The following is a 15,245-nucleotide window of genomic DNA, read 5'->3' as shown; positions in this document are numbered from 1 at the left end:
TCACTTACTCCGATTCTAACTCACTATTCCATAAATAATCACAAATTGCAGCTTCGATGTCATCAATTCCGCTTGGAATATCCGTTTTTTCAACCTACAATTTTGCATACAAATTTTTGTCACAACAACATAATAAAAATCAAATTAAGTTTTCTTTTATTCAACTTACCTTCTGCTTCTTCTTCTGGGGTGCAGGACATTCCGAATCCAAATCTGCTGCTATAACACTCTCAGGTGTATAAACGACATCGACTTCCTTCCTCCACATTTATTCCATCTCTTCTTCTTCCTCCTCCCTCTTTTCTTCTTCATATTTTTTCAGTTCATCGTATTTTTTTTCTACATAGCTCTTCATCTCTTTTATTTCACCCTTCAATTGATCTCCTTCGTCCAAGTATTTATTAACCACCCCCTTCACCCCCGTAAGTTCACTCCTCAATTCCACAACCTCCTTCACCACTCCCTCAAATTTTTCACCCGTCACCATCTTAATATCACCCCTTAACAACCCAACTTCTTTCACCACTCCACCCCTCAACACCTCTACTTCTTTCACCACTCCATCTATTTTTCCATCCACTACCCCCTTATGCCTCTCAAGTGTATCTTCGACTCTCTCAAGTTTCTCTTCGACTCTTGATTGTCTTTGCATGATATCAAATTGGATTTTTTTGATATCAGCCAATTCAGACATCAAAATGTCAAAGTTACTATGTTTTCCCTCACCGTCGTCCCACTCACCGTCATCCCCCAATACAACCATCTCTCATTTCTTCTCCTCTGCCTCCACTGCCTCCTCTACATCCTTGCTAATAACCTTCAAAATTAAATTACAATATTAAGACATTGATTATAATCTTAATATTATTTAATTACATTTATTACCCTTTCTTGCTTCTTCGCTCTATCCAACTTCAACTTCACCATCACTCTAACCACCTCTTCCTTCCCCCATACACGGATGCGTGCCACTCCGGTTCTTTCATAAGCCGGCACTGCCTCACAGCCCGACCAAAAATCGAACAGTGCAACCTGCATTTATAATAAAATTTATATTTTTATATAAAAACACAAAAAAGTTCTTCAACTCATTTACCTCTAAGATTGCTATGCACCCTTTGAGGTATCTCTGGCTGCCCTTTTTAAAGGTGATTATTGATTCAATCAATCTCGAATGGATATATTCAGCCCAATTGAATTCACCCTTCAAGCCTTCATCGCAAATGAGCTTCATATGTTCCTTGTTCGTTGACGTATGACCCGTTGGACAAAGAAAGATACCGACAAGGTATAATAGAACTCTGGCCTTCAGCTCATCCCCAACGTAAGATCCACTTTTTATTTCCTCTTCAATTTCAACATATGTCACCTTCTGCTTCAAACCATATTTGGAGGCAAGTGCTTTCCAGTCCTTACTCTTACAGACTTCTACAACATTTTTGCCTTCATTTTCTACCCCCAATACGGCTGCAGCACATGGGATCCCGAGAGGAAATGAAAAATCACCATACTTAGCAATACATTGTTTGACATCAAAATACGCCATCAATGATCGACACAATTCCCTCCGAATAGGTCGATCCCTTACTCCTACCAACGATCCAAAACCTATTTCTCCCAGCAGATTCAACTGACCCTTCTCCTTAAGGTGTTTAATTAATGAACTCACCCTTTTAATGCTGCATCTTGTCGACACTTCCTACATTTTTTAACAATATATAATGTTATAGTTCTTATATATTTTGTATCAACGAATTTACAAGTTTAATGAATACCTTATTTTCATGTGCTTTTCTCCGTTCTTTGTATTCTTTACTATCATTCCTTGACTGTGTGATGTAAGGTTCCTTTTCAGCATCACTCATTGAATTCCATTTGGACCTCACATCTTTTGTCACCTAATATTAAACATAAACGTTTCTTAATCAATACATTAACACTAAATACTACTCAATGTCAATTTCATTTTACATACCGAACCGCTTTGTGTGTCATCTTCCTTCATCCTTTTGCATTCGGCCATACTGTCAACATTTAAAATTTGTAATCAATTTAAAGTTTATCGATACTTTAATCCAATTACCATTTCAACAATAATAACAAAAAGACATTGATACTTACTAGAAGTACATATATCCACCATTTGGTTGTTTTCGAGTTCGGCCTCAATTTCAAAGTCATCTGCGCCACCAACAATTTTCCAACCCATTGACTCCATTTTTCCTTCATATATCAGTTTACGCAAATCAAATCAAATACTTGTTACATACACTTTATTCAATATACAAATATAGATACCTACTCTTGTGGTAAAACGGTTTTCTTCAAAAGAATTTGAATGGCCACTACAAAATGTGTCGGCACATTTATACAACCTATAATATCATTTTTTACCTATAATATTTAATAAAAGTATCGACATTTATATTTTACCTTGAATATCACTTTCTACATGTAATCTTTCTCAAATGCTTCTTTACTCTAAAACCCCAAACAACACATAAAAACCCTATTTCCCATTACTATAATAATTAAAAACTAGGGTTTCGACAACATACTTTTCGATTCGACTGCAGCAACAAACAAACAAACTTCGCTTTAGAAACGCCTTCTGATATGCAGCAACAATTACGCTTCGATTTCAAAAACTCGTCCGTTCTATCTATTTTCAAAGGATATTTAGATATGACCTTTATATTTTCATCGGATATGTTATTTATATTTAATCGATACAAATATAAAAGTGTCGATACTTTTATATCATGTGCCGATACTTTCGAAAGGATATTTACCTATTTCTTTGAAAGTGTCGATAATTTATTACACGTACTTACGAAAGTATCGATACTTTCAATATATCCGGTATCGTTTTACCGGTTTTATCATTTTGATACCGGTTTTATCATATTTTTACCTGTTATATCGTTGTGGATCGATATATTTTTTAAAGTATCGACACATTATAGGCGCTAAAACTGCTTCTCTTTTAAATTCACAAAGTGTCGATCCTTATATAAAATATCGACACTTTCAATATATCCGGTAACGTTTTATCGGTTTTATCATTTTGATACCGGTTTTATCATATTTTTACCTGGTATATCGTTTTGGATCGATACATTTTTTAAAAGTATCGACACTTTATAGGATTTAAAACTGCTTCTCTTTTAAATTCACGAAGTGTCTATCCTTATATTAAAGTACCGACACTTTAAATGTATCCGGTAGCGCTTTACCGGTTTTATCATTTCAATATCGGTTTTGTCATAGTTTTACCTGTTATATTGTTTTGGATCGACACATTTTTAATTTGGATCGACATGAACCGACAAGTTAAATTTGTCGGTTGCACAATTTTTTAATATTTCTTCATGACTTAGACCTACTATATTATTATTAGTCAATATTTCCGGTAGCGCTAAACCAAATTTATTAAATATCTTTTAATATATCCAATAACACCGTATATTAACTGTATATTAACCCGCCTTTCCTGAGACAATCCTCATTTTTCATCATTCTTTATAAGTATCACTTTTGTCTTTTATTTTCTTTTTGAAGCAAAACTTATGAGTGTCCACTATCTTTGATTTGACAATTTCAGAAAAAGGAAACGGCTGGTCCTTTCCCCGGCTGATTTGGTTTAATTCTTTAGAAGTATAACTCATGACTTGACATGACCGTCCTCTTGCTTTTACTGTATCAGCATCGACTAATCGAAAGCGTATAATTGAATGGATTTTAATTACCTCTCAGACAAAATTTATCCAAATTTTACTTATGTAGCACCCTTATAAGGAGCAAATCGTTATTCAAACTTTTGTGGAATTTGGTTCGAGTTAGCACCACATTATGAAAGACGCGAATGATAATCAGCGTCTTATCTGAGCTGACGTCATATAAAGACAGACGCAAATCGTCATTCACGTATTTCTAAGATTTTTAACACATGTCAACGCCTTTCATTATTATTCCAACAGTTTACACGTCCCACATTAATATCTTATCCAACTAAACCTCCTCCTCTCTCTCTATAAATGCCCCCTCACTTCTTCATTCAAACACACATCAAACACAAATTTTATTAAGAAGCTCAAACTCTCTCAAAACTCAAACCCGCTCAAATTCTCGTAAAATTCAAATTCTCGTAAAATTCAAATTCTATTAAAAAGGTAAAATATTTATTGTATTATAATAAATTAATAAATTATTATTTTATTAAATTTTATTATATTAAATTTTTATTAATTTTTACAGTTATAAAATGGAATGTGATTTGCTACGTTTAGATGGACATCATATATCGAGACATTTTGCTGATACGATAATAATTTTAAATTCTATTTTAATTTTAATTATTGTTAATATTTTATTTATTTAATTTGTTTAGTATTAGTTTATATTTTAATTTCTATAATATTTATTAAATTAGAAGAGAAACCATATATTAAATCCCTTTATCGTAATCTTAAGTTAGAGATATCAATCCGTGTAGGGACGTATTTAGTTGAGGATGTATTCAGTTACGAAGCGAAATATAAAGGGCATTGTAACCTAGAATTCAACTTTATTTCTGCATTGGTTGAGCGGTGGAGACCAGAGACACATACATTTCATCTTCCGTGTGGAGAGTGCACAATTACGCTGGAGGATGTTTCCATGAGGCTTTCGGTAGATGGAGATGTGATTTCTAGGGTGGCGCATGGTGATTGACATTCATTGTGCGAGGTGTATCTTAGATGTATCTCGCCTAATTTCAACGGTGGTTGAATTCCGTTAAATTAGTTGGATGCCTTTCAAGCATTTGAGTGGCGACGCCTCTGAGGAGCAGGCTAAAATGTATGCACGGGCTTGCATACTACAGCTCATATGAGGGCTCTTGATGTCGGACAAATCGCGCAACCAAATTCATTGTATATGGTTGCGTCACCTCGCCATTTTCATCATGCTAGCACACTGAGTTAAGGCTCTGCAGTTTTGATATTTCTGTATAGGGAAATGTGTCGAACTACTGACTATAGAAAAAATGCTATCGGCGGATGTATCCTTCTGCTTTAGTATTGGGCGTGGTATCACATGCCTTTTTTATGTCCGGTGATGAAAAACCTGTTGGTCTTCCTGTTATTATTGAGGTAATTACAATACTAATTTAATATATTAATAATTTTATTTAGTATATAATAAAAATTATTTTATTAAATAGGTGGTCAAGTGCAAGAAAAGATCATCAGGATTTACCTGATGAATTGGAAGAAATTATGTTACTCATTGATTAGAATGTTAGTACAGATGTATGTATTTAAATAACAAAATGTACTTTTAATTATCATTATATAATTATATTATTATTTTAACAAGAATTATATATATTTATTTTAGTTTGAATGAGTTCCTTATTGTACTAAATAGACGAGGATTTGCATCTCACATCACTTAAGAGGCCCATTAAATGTCTGAATGACGGTGATCCCTCTAATATGTTATGCTATTGTCGAGTGACATCCCACTGATCGCGTGCTCCGTCAATTTGGTTTTGTATAATATATTTTGGAAGCATCTAAGAATCTCGACAATTTGCATATTATCGATAGACGATGCAAAAAAGAAGTAGACTGGCTGCTGAAGCACTATGAGTGGATAATGATATGGGAGGATCGACGTGGGTTTATTCCCCTTACAGAACCCATTTATGTGGACCATTATTCAGTTGTAGATGGTTATTATGAATGGTTCAACATGAACGGGGAACGGGAAACCATTTCTACTTTCCAAGGAAGCACGAGGCGGAAACATTCAGCGACATCGACAAAGACGTCCACCCTCACAATATCATCGCCCCCCGACTCGTGGAGAGAGAGCATGTGCTTCTGGCTCGTCCTCAGCTGCAACACTGAAACCTTCATAGTAGCCACCGTCTACATAGTTGTACATTCCGCAGTCGTTTCAGATGGCACTGCAACCATTTCATATGCCACTGCAGCCAGGTCAGACACCACTGCTTCTATACCAAATGTCGCCACCGCCGCAAAGTTATATTGCCCCTCATGGCGGATATTATAGTTCCATGTTTGTAGATCCAACTTGGGGTCCATATGCTAGTTATTTAGTAGGTGAAGCTTCACCACATGCACAGACACCTCCTATACAGTTTTCGCACTCATCGATGTCGGTCTTTTCGTAGTTTTTACAATTTTCTATGAGCGGTGAGAGAGTCAGTCATACACCTCTAGGGTCCTTATTCTATGGAGGTGCTACATTGTTATTCGACCCTCATCAACAAAATGTATATGCTACTGATGATGATGGTGATGATGATGATGATGAGAGTGATGAGTCATAATAAGTTATACGAAGAAATCCTCCTCCAGACAGACAACCACCGCCCTGCGGAATACATTCAAGACTCATGCATCAGAGTAATACACTTCATTATTTTTGTATTTAATTTTTTTATTTACCAAGAATTGTAATTTTTTATTTAATTTTTTAATTTTTAATTTTATTTGTTAATTTTTATTACTTAATTGTTCAAATATTTTTATTATTTAGTGCTTTTTAATTTTTTGTATCGTTTTCTTGTTTAATTAATCAGTGATGCTCAAATGATGTTAACTGAAAGTAAATGAAAATTAAATTACAGAAACTTAGATTTTATAAACAACAACTACATCAAGCACAACATCAACGGTTACTTGATGCAAAAGAGACGATATTTTTTCCTAGTGTGTCATAAGTTTCTACAATGCTCACATCTTTTGTTTTTTTCTGGACGTTTCCAGAATATTCATATAACAATGAATTCGAGTATATTTTGGACGACCGAGCTCCCTCAATAAGGAAGGATCTGGTACAATCGGGAGTCAATTTTGAACCTTATTAGGGTCTTTCTCATTACATATGGGGAACTCAAATTCATATACCTTAAATACTTCTGAAAATAGGTATACGGGATCCACAAAAAATTATAGTCTTGACGGTATGCGAGCAAGCTGAGATTTTGAAAGTATGTATACGAGATCCATAAAACGGTTTCATCTTCCCGAATTTCTCCATCATAGTAAACAATAGTTGAAATACGCGTCATTCTGAGAGTTTGAAAGATTGAAAGTCTTATTTTTTGTAAAAACGATAGCTGAAATACGCCTAAATAAATAAATAATATATGAATTAAAATATAACATAATAAAAAAATTAAAAATTTTCACAATAATTTAAAAATATATAATTTTATATTGTTATCGTATCGCTAAAAATATCTCGATGTTTGATCTTACTTTCCAATTTTACAACCGCAAAAAATAATACAAAATAATTAGTATAATATTTTTTTCTTCAAATAATCATATATAAAATAAATATAATATAATAAAAAATAATTTTACCTTACAACAAAAAATCGAAGGAATTGATGAAGCAAAAATAGAATAAATTGATGTGGTGATGTTTGCATGGAAGGTGTGTTATTTATAGGCGATAGGAGAGTTTAAAGGCCGAGATTTTCGGAACCAATAATAGAAGGCACGGATGGTGATCTGCGCCTTACGTACGTGGGTCAAATGCCCCAGAAAGGCATTGATGATGACTCGCACCTGTCATTACATAACACCAGCACGGATAAGACACGGATAACCATCCGCACCTTTCATGACGTGGAGTCAGTTCGGACGAAACGCCGAAAAAATGCGGATGACGATCCGTACATTGTTAAAAAGAGTATTAGATCAGTAAAATTTGTAATTATTTTTTTGTCAAAGTGATTTTTCGGTAAAATCACCTGATTTAACTTGTATACTTTGATATGAAGAAAAATAAATAAAACCGTAAACATCCAGCAGTTTTGAATGTCGAATGTAATATAAACATCCAATTATGTTTATGTTTGAAGGTGAGTCTGCTGGAAAAAGACGGGATAATGAAGGATGAAGCATTTCGAGCATTATTATGAATGTAATAGGTGGTAGGAAGGTTAATCCCCAAATACCCTATTGGTAACATCCGTTTATAAGGTAGTGCAAAATTAACATGATAAATTATGTATTTAATAAAGTAGAAAATCTTTAAATTAATACTCGGTAAATTAATAAACTCTCTAAAATAATAAATTTGTCCGGTCCTGACTTGGGCCAATGTAAAAAATTGAAAAACTCGATAAAACAATAATATAATAATTTTTCGTGAGATCCTTTTATAATTTTCGGTCCCAAGAAAATCATAAATTAATAATTCATAGAAACTGAAAAAAAATATTACACTCTATTGAAATATGATTCAATAGTTGTTTGTTTTCCTTTAAAGTTCAAGTCTATTTAGATTTCATTATTAATTTAACTTATCTTTTGCATCGTAATTCTAAGAGACATAGACTAATTTACTTTTTTGTTTGGTATGTACAATATAATTACTTAAAAACTCTTTAAATTAATAATTATTAATTTATCGATAAATTAATAACTCTCTAAATTAATAAATTTCTCTGGTCCTGACATTATTAATTTATAGAGTTTTAACTGTACTTAAACTATCTTTTTTTTATCCGTTTAAGTATTTAAACTTTCAAATTTTTTAAAGTCATAACTAACGTTTAATTTTTGTGTTATTTTAATACCATACCGTTAAAAATTAAACATGTTTTTGTTCCATTTTAATACATAAATTTAAAAAAAATCAAAACTTGACGTTAAATTTTTAACGAGATACTAAAATGAAATAAAAAGTAAAATTTTATGTATGATAAAAATAAAAATTTATATATTAAAAGAGATTAAAACTAATAATTTAGATATTAAACATATAATTTATAGAAAATTATAAAAGGGTGTTGCGTTATGTGGTGGTGTGATTGGAGACGTGGACGAGTGTTGGTTATTGAATTTCTCAAAAAGTATTGGTGTATGCTCGGCTTTAGAAATAGAATTTTAGGTGTTCGAAGGTTTACATCGTGCAAGAAAATTGAGAGTGTAAGTAGTGCAAAGATTCCAGGGTAGCACTTCAAGAGAGCAACCTTCCATAATTCTAGAACATATATTGGCCCGATGATATGATTAAATCAGTATAAAACTGTTTATCTGAATATTATAATTTTTTTAAATTTCTTTCAACGAATTGTTATAATATTTTGTTAGATAAAATGTTTATTTTACAAATAAAATAATAATAAGAAATAAGAAATCGAATGAAACAAAATAAATACAAAATTATAGTATAGAAATGAACTTATTTACTCTTATATAGACACTGAATCGGATGTATAGACTAAGATAAATCAAAGAAAGATTTTTGTTGATGTATGTATGAACAATTTCCTCAAGACATATTTGTCATCTTCTAGGTGTTTTAAGTAATATTGGGCATCGGTCTTGCAGGATACAACAACAAACGATCGCAACAGTAAACATAATTCATAGTGATCAATCGAACACAATCTTACATTTCTTTACCATCGGAAAAAACGAATTTGAAATGAATTTTTTAAGTGTTTTCCTAAACCAAAATTCTAAACTTGTGTGTTGTAAATTGTAACTCGTGTGCCTCAATATGCCTATATATAGGGAGAGGAAATGAATTGAAGGTGTCGGAACCGTCTTTCGGTTGGGCCCGAAATTGGGCTTCGACTTGGATTAAACGAATTGGAGTCGCCACCGACCATTTTAAAACGAATTTAGGTGGGTCGGACACCATCTTACCTGATCTGCGTTGTACCAGAAACGTGTCGGGTTCGGGAGTCGGTTACGGTCAAGGAAGGATTAGCACCCTTGAACAGCCCTTTCGGTACCAATTAATTTGACGGTTGTCTTGATTGCGAAGAATTAAAAATTTAAATTAAAATTTAAATTACTCGATTCGAATTGCTTACCTTTGATCGGTTGAAAATTTATCTACAAAGTCAAAAATGTTAGTAAAAAATTAAATAAATAAAAACAATAATAATAAATAAATGTTAAATAAATAAAAAAACAAATGGAAACAAAAAAAAGTCAAATATATATATATATAAATAAAAATAAAAATAAAAAGTCAAGGAAAGAGAATAAATAAATAAAGATTAAAGAGAACAAAAAAATGAGTTTAAAAAAAATAAGAGCAAAAATAGAATAAATGAAAATAAAAAAAGGATCAAATTGAATAAAAATAAAATAATACGAAATAAGATAAAAAATAACAAAAAAACCAAAAAAGGATCAAATCGAATGAGCTTGAAACCTATGGACTGAAATGAATTTTAAAAGTGAACTGCAATAAAAAATAAACAAAATTAGGGGGGTTAATTCACAAAATATAAAAAGTGTAAAAGGTGACCAATTTGAATGAATTGAGAATCCAGAGACGAAATTACAAGTGATGACCAGATTGTAATGCGATTTAAACTACCAGGGACTGCGGGGAGAATTAAAAAATCCCCTAATTGCACATAGACCCCTGATATATAAATACCCGAAAACACTCTTCTCCCCTTCATATCTCCCATTTCTGATTTTCCTCTCTCTCTCCTCAACGAGAGAACAATCAGTTCTCTCGCTACATCCTCTCAATTCTCTGAACCGAGCCCCATATCACGGCCATGCACTCCGCCGTTCGCCGCCGCTCCGGCCACCAACTCCGGTGGCCGGAAAAAAATCTAAATAACCTCAAGATGCTCCCCTCGTCTCCGTAGAAACAAAACCGTAGCCCAAATCACCAAGACCCCTATAGATCGGCGTAGATCTAGGAAAATAGCCTCGACTTTTTACCTTCTCCGACGACCGTTCGCTTTTCCGATGGTTTCTTCGGTTGATGCTTCAGTTTTTATGCTTATTGTGTGTGTGGCTTTTGTTTTGGTACTGTTGATAGCTGTTGTGGCTCTAGATGATGTGTATTGTGGTGTGGGTATTTTTTGCTGTTGTCTCTCTGTCGATTTTGGGTACCGTTGTGTAGTGTGATGGTTGTGGTTCTTTGTGTACTCGGTTGTGGTCTGTTGTTTCTCGATGTACCCTCCTCCTCTGTTCCTGACCGTGGGGGGTATTTATACCTCTACTGGTGCCGGTCAGTTCCGATGGTCGTGGTAATAAACCCGTCGTGGGCCGAGGATTTCGGGATGGGTCAGTCCCGATTTCCTCGGCCGGAGATCTCGCGCCGTTGTGACTGTTGGCGCTCATGCTTCCTTGACTTGCGGCGCTGACTGGGGCTGTGTGACTAGGGTTTCCAAACCCTAACCCATATTGGGCTAGATCAGGCCCAAACATGTTGGACTCGTTGGACCTATTAGACCCTGCAACAAAATAAAAAAAAATAAAATAAGTAAAATATATAATAAAATAACAAAAGGTAAATAAATAAATAAAAATAAAAAAAACATTTCCAAAATCTATATAATATATTTTTAAAAATATTTTAAATTATATATTATATGTTTTTTGAAAACATTTCCAAAATTATAGTTTTTAAAAATGTTTTTAAAATTATATATATAAGTTTTTGAAATGATTTAAAAACTATATATATATATATGTTCTTCAAAAATATTTTTTTTAAAACTATATATATTTTCAAAATGTTTAAAAACTATATAATATATATTTTTAAAAAAAAAGTTTTAAAAATTATATAGTATATTTATTTTCAAAATACTTTAAAAACTATATAATACATATTTTCAAAAATATGTAAAAACTATATTATATTTATTTTCAAATACTTTAAAAACTATAAATATATAATATTTTCAAACATGTTTTCAAACTATATATTATATATAGGTTTTAAAAATATTTTAAAACTATAATATACATATATCTATATATATAAGTGAGACGAAAATGAGTGTCTACAGCTGCCCCTCTTTGTCCTTTTTCGTGGAACGAAAAATAGGACAAAGATAAAAAGACACAAATTTTCGTTCAGTGGAGTTGAAGAATAACTCCCTGTCGAATTGAGCTGCGGATGACCCCTCCGTCGCGAAGTCGAGTCCATCTCGAAATAATATGGAATTGAAACCGTAGTTCGAAATTTGAATTGGGATGCGGCTTTTTATTGCCCAATTGTAGTCAACTTCGGTCTTCTTCTTGGTTTAAAGACCTTGGTTAAAAAATTTGGCTGTAAAGTAGTTCTCTGACTCCACCATGTGTTTGATAGGCCCTCGAGCTGAATGAAACTGAACTCGAAAGGTCTTCGTTGACATATAGCTTTTCTCGACTTAAGCTATGATGCCGGAAAACAGTTTCTTGTCACTGAGGCACGGTTAACCCAGGTCTTCTTCTCGACTTGAAAACCTCGATTGCAGCCGAACAGTAGTGTGATTGGGGTGTCATCGAGATGAATGGAGTCAAACTCGACAATTTTATTGACAAATAACCCTTCTTGCCTTGAGCTATGTTGTAAACGATATGACCTCAAAGTTGAGTGTAATCGAACTCGGGGGTCTTTGGCAGATAGCCCTTAAGCTATGCTGCAAATGATGTGCCTTGGAGCTGAGCGTAGTCGAACTCGAAGGTCTTTTGGTCACAGATAACCCTTCTAGCCTTGAGTTATGCTGTAAATGATGTGCCCTCGAAGCTGAGTGTAATCGAACTCGGGGGTCTTTGGCAGATAGCCCTTAAGCTATGCTGCAAATGATGTGCCTTGGAGCTGAGCGTAGTCGAACTCGAAGGTCTTTTGGTCACAGATAACCCTTCTAGCCTTGAGTTATGCTGTAAATGATATGCCCTCGAAGCTGAGTGTAATCGAACTCGGGGGTCTTTGGCAGATAGCCCTTCTCGACTTAAGCTATACTGGAAATGATGTGCCGTTGAGCTGAGCGTAGTCGAAATCAAAGGTCTTTTGTTGGCAGACAACCCTTCTAGACTTAAGTTGTGCTGCAAATGATATGCCTTGGAGCTGAGCATAGTCGAACTCGAAGGTCTTTGGTTGGCAGATAACCCTTCTCGACTTAAGTTATGCTGCAAATAATGTGCCGTTGAGCTGAGCGTAGTCGAACTCGACGGTCTTGTGTTGACAGATAACCCTTCTAGCCTTGAGTTATGTTGTAAATGATATGCCCTCGAAGCTGAACGTAGTCGAACTCGTGGGTCTTTGGCAGATAGCCCTTCTCGACTTAAGCTATTCTGCAAATGATGTGCCTTGGAGCTGAGCGTAGTCGAACTCAAAGATCTTTGCTAACAGATAACCCTTCTAGCCTTGAGTTATGCTGTAAATGTTATGCCCTTGAAGCTGAGTGTAATCGAACTTAAGGGTCTTTGGCAGATAGCCCTTCTCGACTTAAGCTATTCTGCAAATGATGTGCCTTGGAGCTGAGCGTAGTCGAACTCGAAGGTCTTGGTGGCAGGTAGCCCTTCTGGCCTTGAGCTAAGCTGCAAATAGTTTGTTTAAAAATGGCTTCCCTTTACGGGTCGAAAACAGTCATGATTCTTCCGGTGGTTCCCCTAAGCTGGTCTGGGAAAACCTACTGATAAATTCTGACAGCCGGATATCTTCCGTCGTGGAATTGAAATCTGTCTTGAAAGTGTTAACTGAAAACATGTTGCTCATGGTGAGTTTGAACCGAACTAGATTTGATCTGAATTGGTTCTCGAACCCATCTGAAATTGGTTCTGAGATCTGTAGTTATGTAAAGTCGGTTGAGGTGTAGCTTCTTGCTGCTGAGTTACACCATCGTTCTTTAAAGGTGCTTGCAAGTCGAGTAACCTTCATCCTGAAGTCGAAGCTTGACTCTGAAAGCTGCAAAATTATGTATGCTAAAATGATGAATGTGATGCACCTAAGTATGTCTAAGATGCATGCAACATGAATAAATTATGTGTTATTTCTTGGATGGAGTCTCGTGCTTTGCCTGCCAATCTGGTCCATGGAATCGATCGTGCCCCATTTGCTTCTCGAGCTTGGGCTTTACAAACATTTCATATCTGAGATTGTTCTGTTTGAAAACGTTTTTCTTCTTTTTCTTGTTTCAGGAGAGAGAAATGATAAAAATGTTGTAAAGTATTGTTCGCAATTGAATCAAATTGTAAATGTGAGTTCAAAAAAATATCAAAGGAATCAAGAGCTCTTTTAATGCTTTCAGAGTTACAAATCTTTGACAAATGTTCAAAAAGACGAGTCGGCTTTAGGTTGGCCTCCTTTCTAAGGTTTTTTTGGTAAAAAATGTCATTTTTTAAATATCGCAACATGCTTTGGCACTTTAATTGGGTGCGGACAAAATGACGCAACTAGCATGATCAATTACTAGACCTTTTATCTCAGTCCTCTGAAATCTTTCATTTGTTCAAGCTTTGTAGGCTCTTCCAACAAAGGCAGTGCAAAAAATATCGGTCTAAAAATGAAATTCTTGAGTGCTTGTGCGTAGTCAACTATAACAGGTGTTCCTTAACTCCCTTAGTCCAACATTACCGAAAATTTCTTTTTTAGAAAAATTTCATTTACTTTGCCATTGTCTGGCTAGCAAAATCCATAAAGCCGGGGCGTTCAACCAATTGCTTTAGAGGGACAGCTTAGTATTATAATCACTTTTATCAGGTTTAACTGAAGGGTTCGTCTCATCACAAAGTCTTCATCCTGACAAAAGCAGTGGAGCAAACACCGAATTGCCAATTTTTCGAGTAATGTCATGGTTTGAACGTAATCTACTCATAAGGCCAGGGCTTTCAAGTTTCCTCTATAACCAATTGCCTTAGCGGAATAGCTCAGTTTTTACGGATTTAATTTCTTAAGATTGTCAAGAAGAACCTGTTATAACCTAGGTATTTGTTGAAAGTAAAAAATTTAGAGTTCAATTTTCAAGCAACTGACCTAAACTGGATTCACCTACTCGACTCTTTCATTTGTAAAGATCATCATCGTCATTGAAAGTCTTAAATAAAAAACATAGTAATTGTCATATGCAAATGATGCCCCGTGTTGTCCGCATCTTATGAAAGGAAAAGGGTATATTGGTTAATTCCAAGAGTGGGGTATGGTATTTGAGGGTATATTCTGGATAAGGTCAAAGTCCTTGTTTTTAAATCATGTTACTTCGTCAAAGATTCATAACTTTGAATCGTTTACAGAGTTTCTTAATTCAAATGATATGCAAAGAATTACAAATTTGCAAATATGATCCATTGCTTAACATCTTTTAAAGTAACATAAATTTGATTAAAATGTTCTTACAAAAACTTGAGAAAAAATGGAAGAAAAACAAAGTCAAACAGAATGCCTCAAATGATGAAATGATATTCCTCACTTGGATGCCCCCAAGTTGTTGAAGTCGATCCAGTTCTGGTTACGCATCTTTTGTA

Source organism: Hibiscus syriacus, unplaced genomic scaffold, assembly GCF_006381635.1.
Source record: "Hibiscus syriacus cultivar Baekdansim isolate YM2019G1 unplaced genomic scaffold, ASM638163v2 tig00110597_pilon, whole genome shotgun sequence".
Taxonomy (NCBI): Eukaryota; Viridiplantae; Streptophyta; class Magnoliopsida; order Malvales; family Malvaceae; genus Hibiscus; species Hibiscus syriacus.
The sequence above is the reverse complement of the archived record's forward strand: the minus strand, read 5'-3'. Positions refer to the sequence as shown.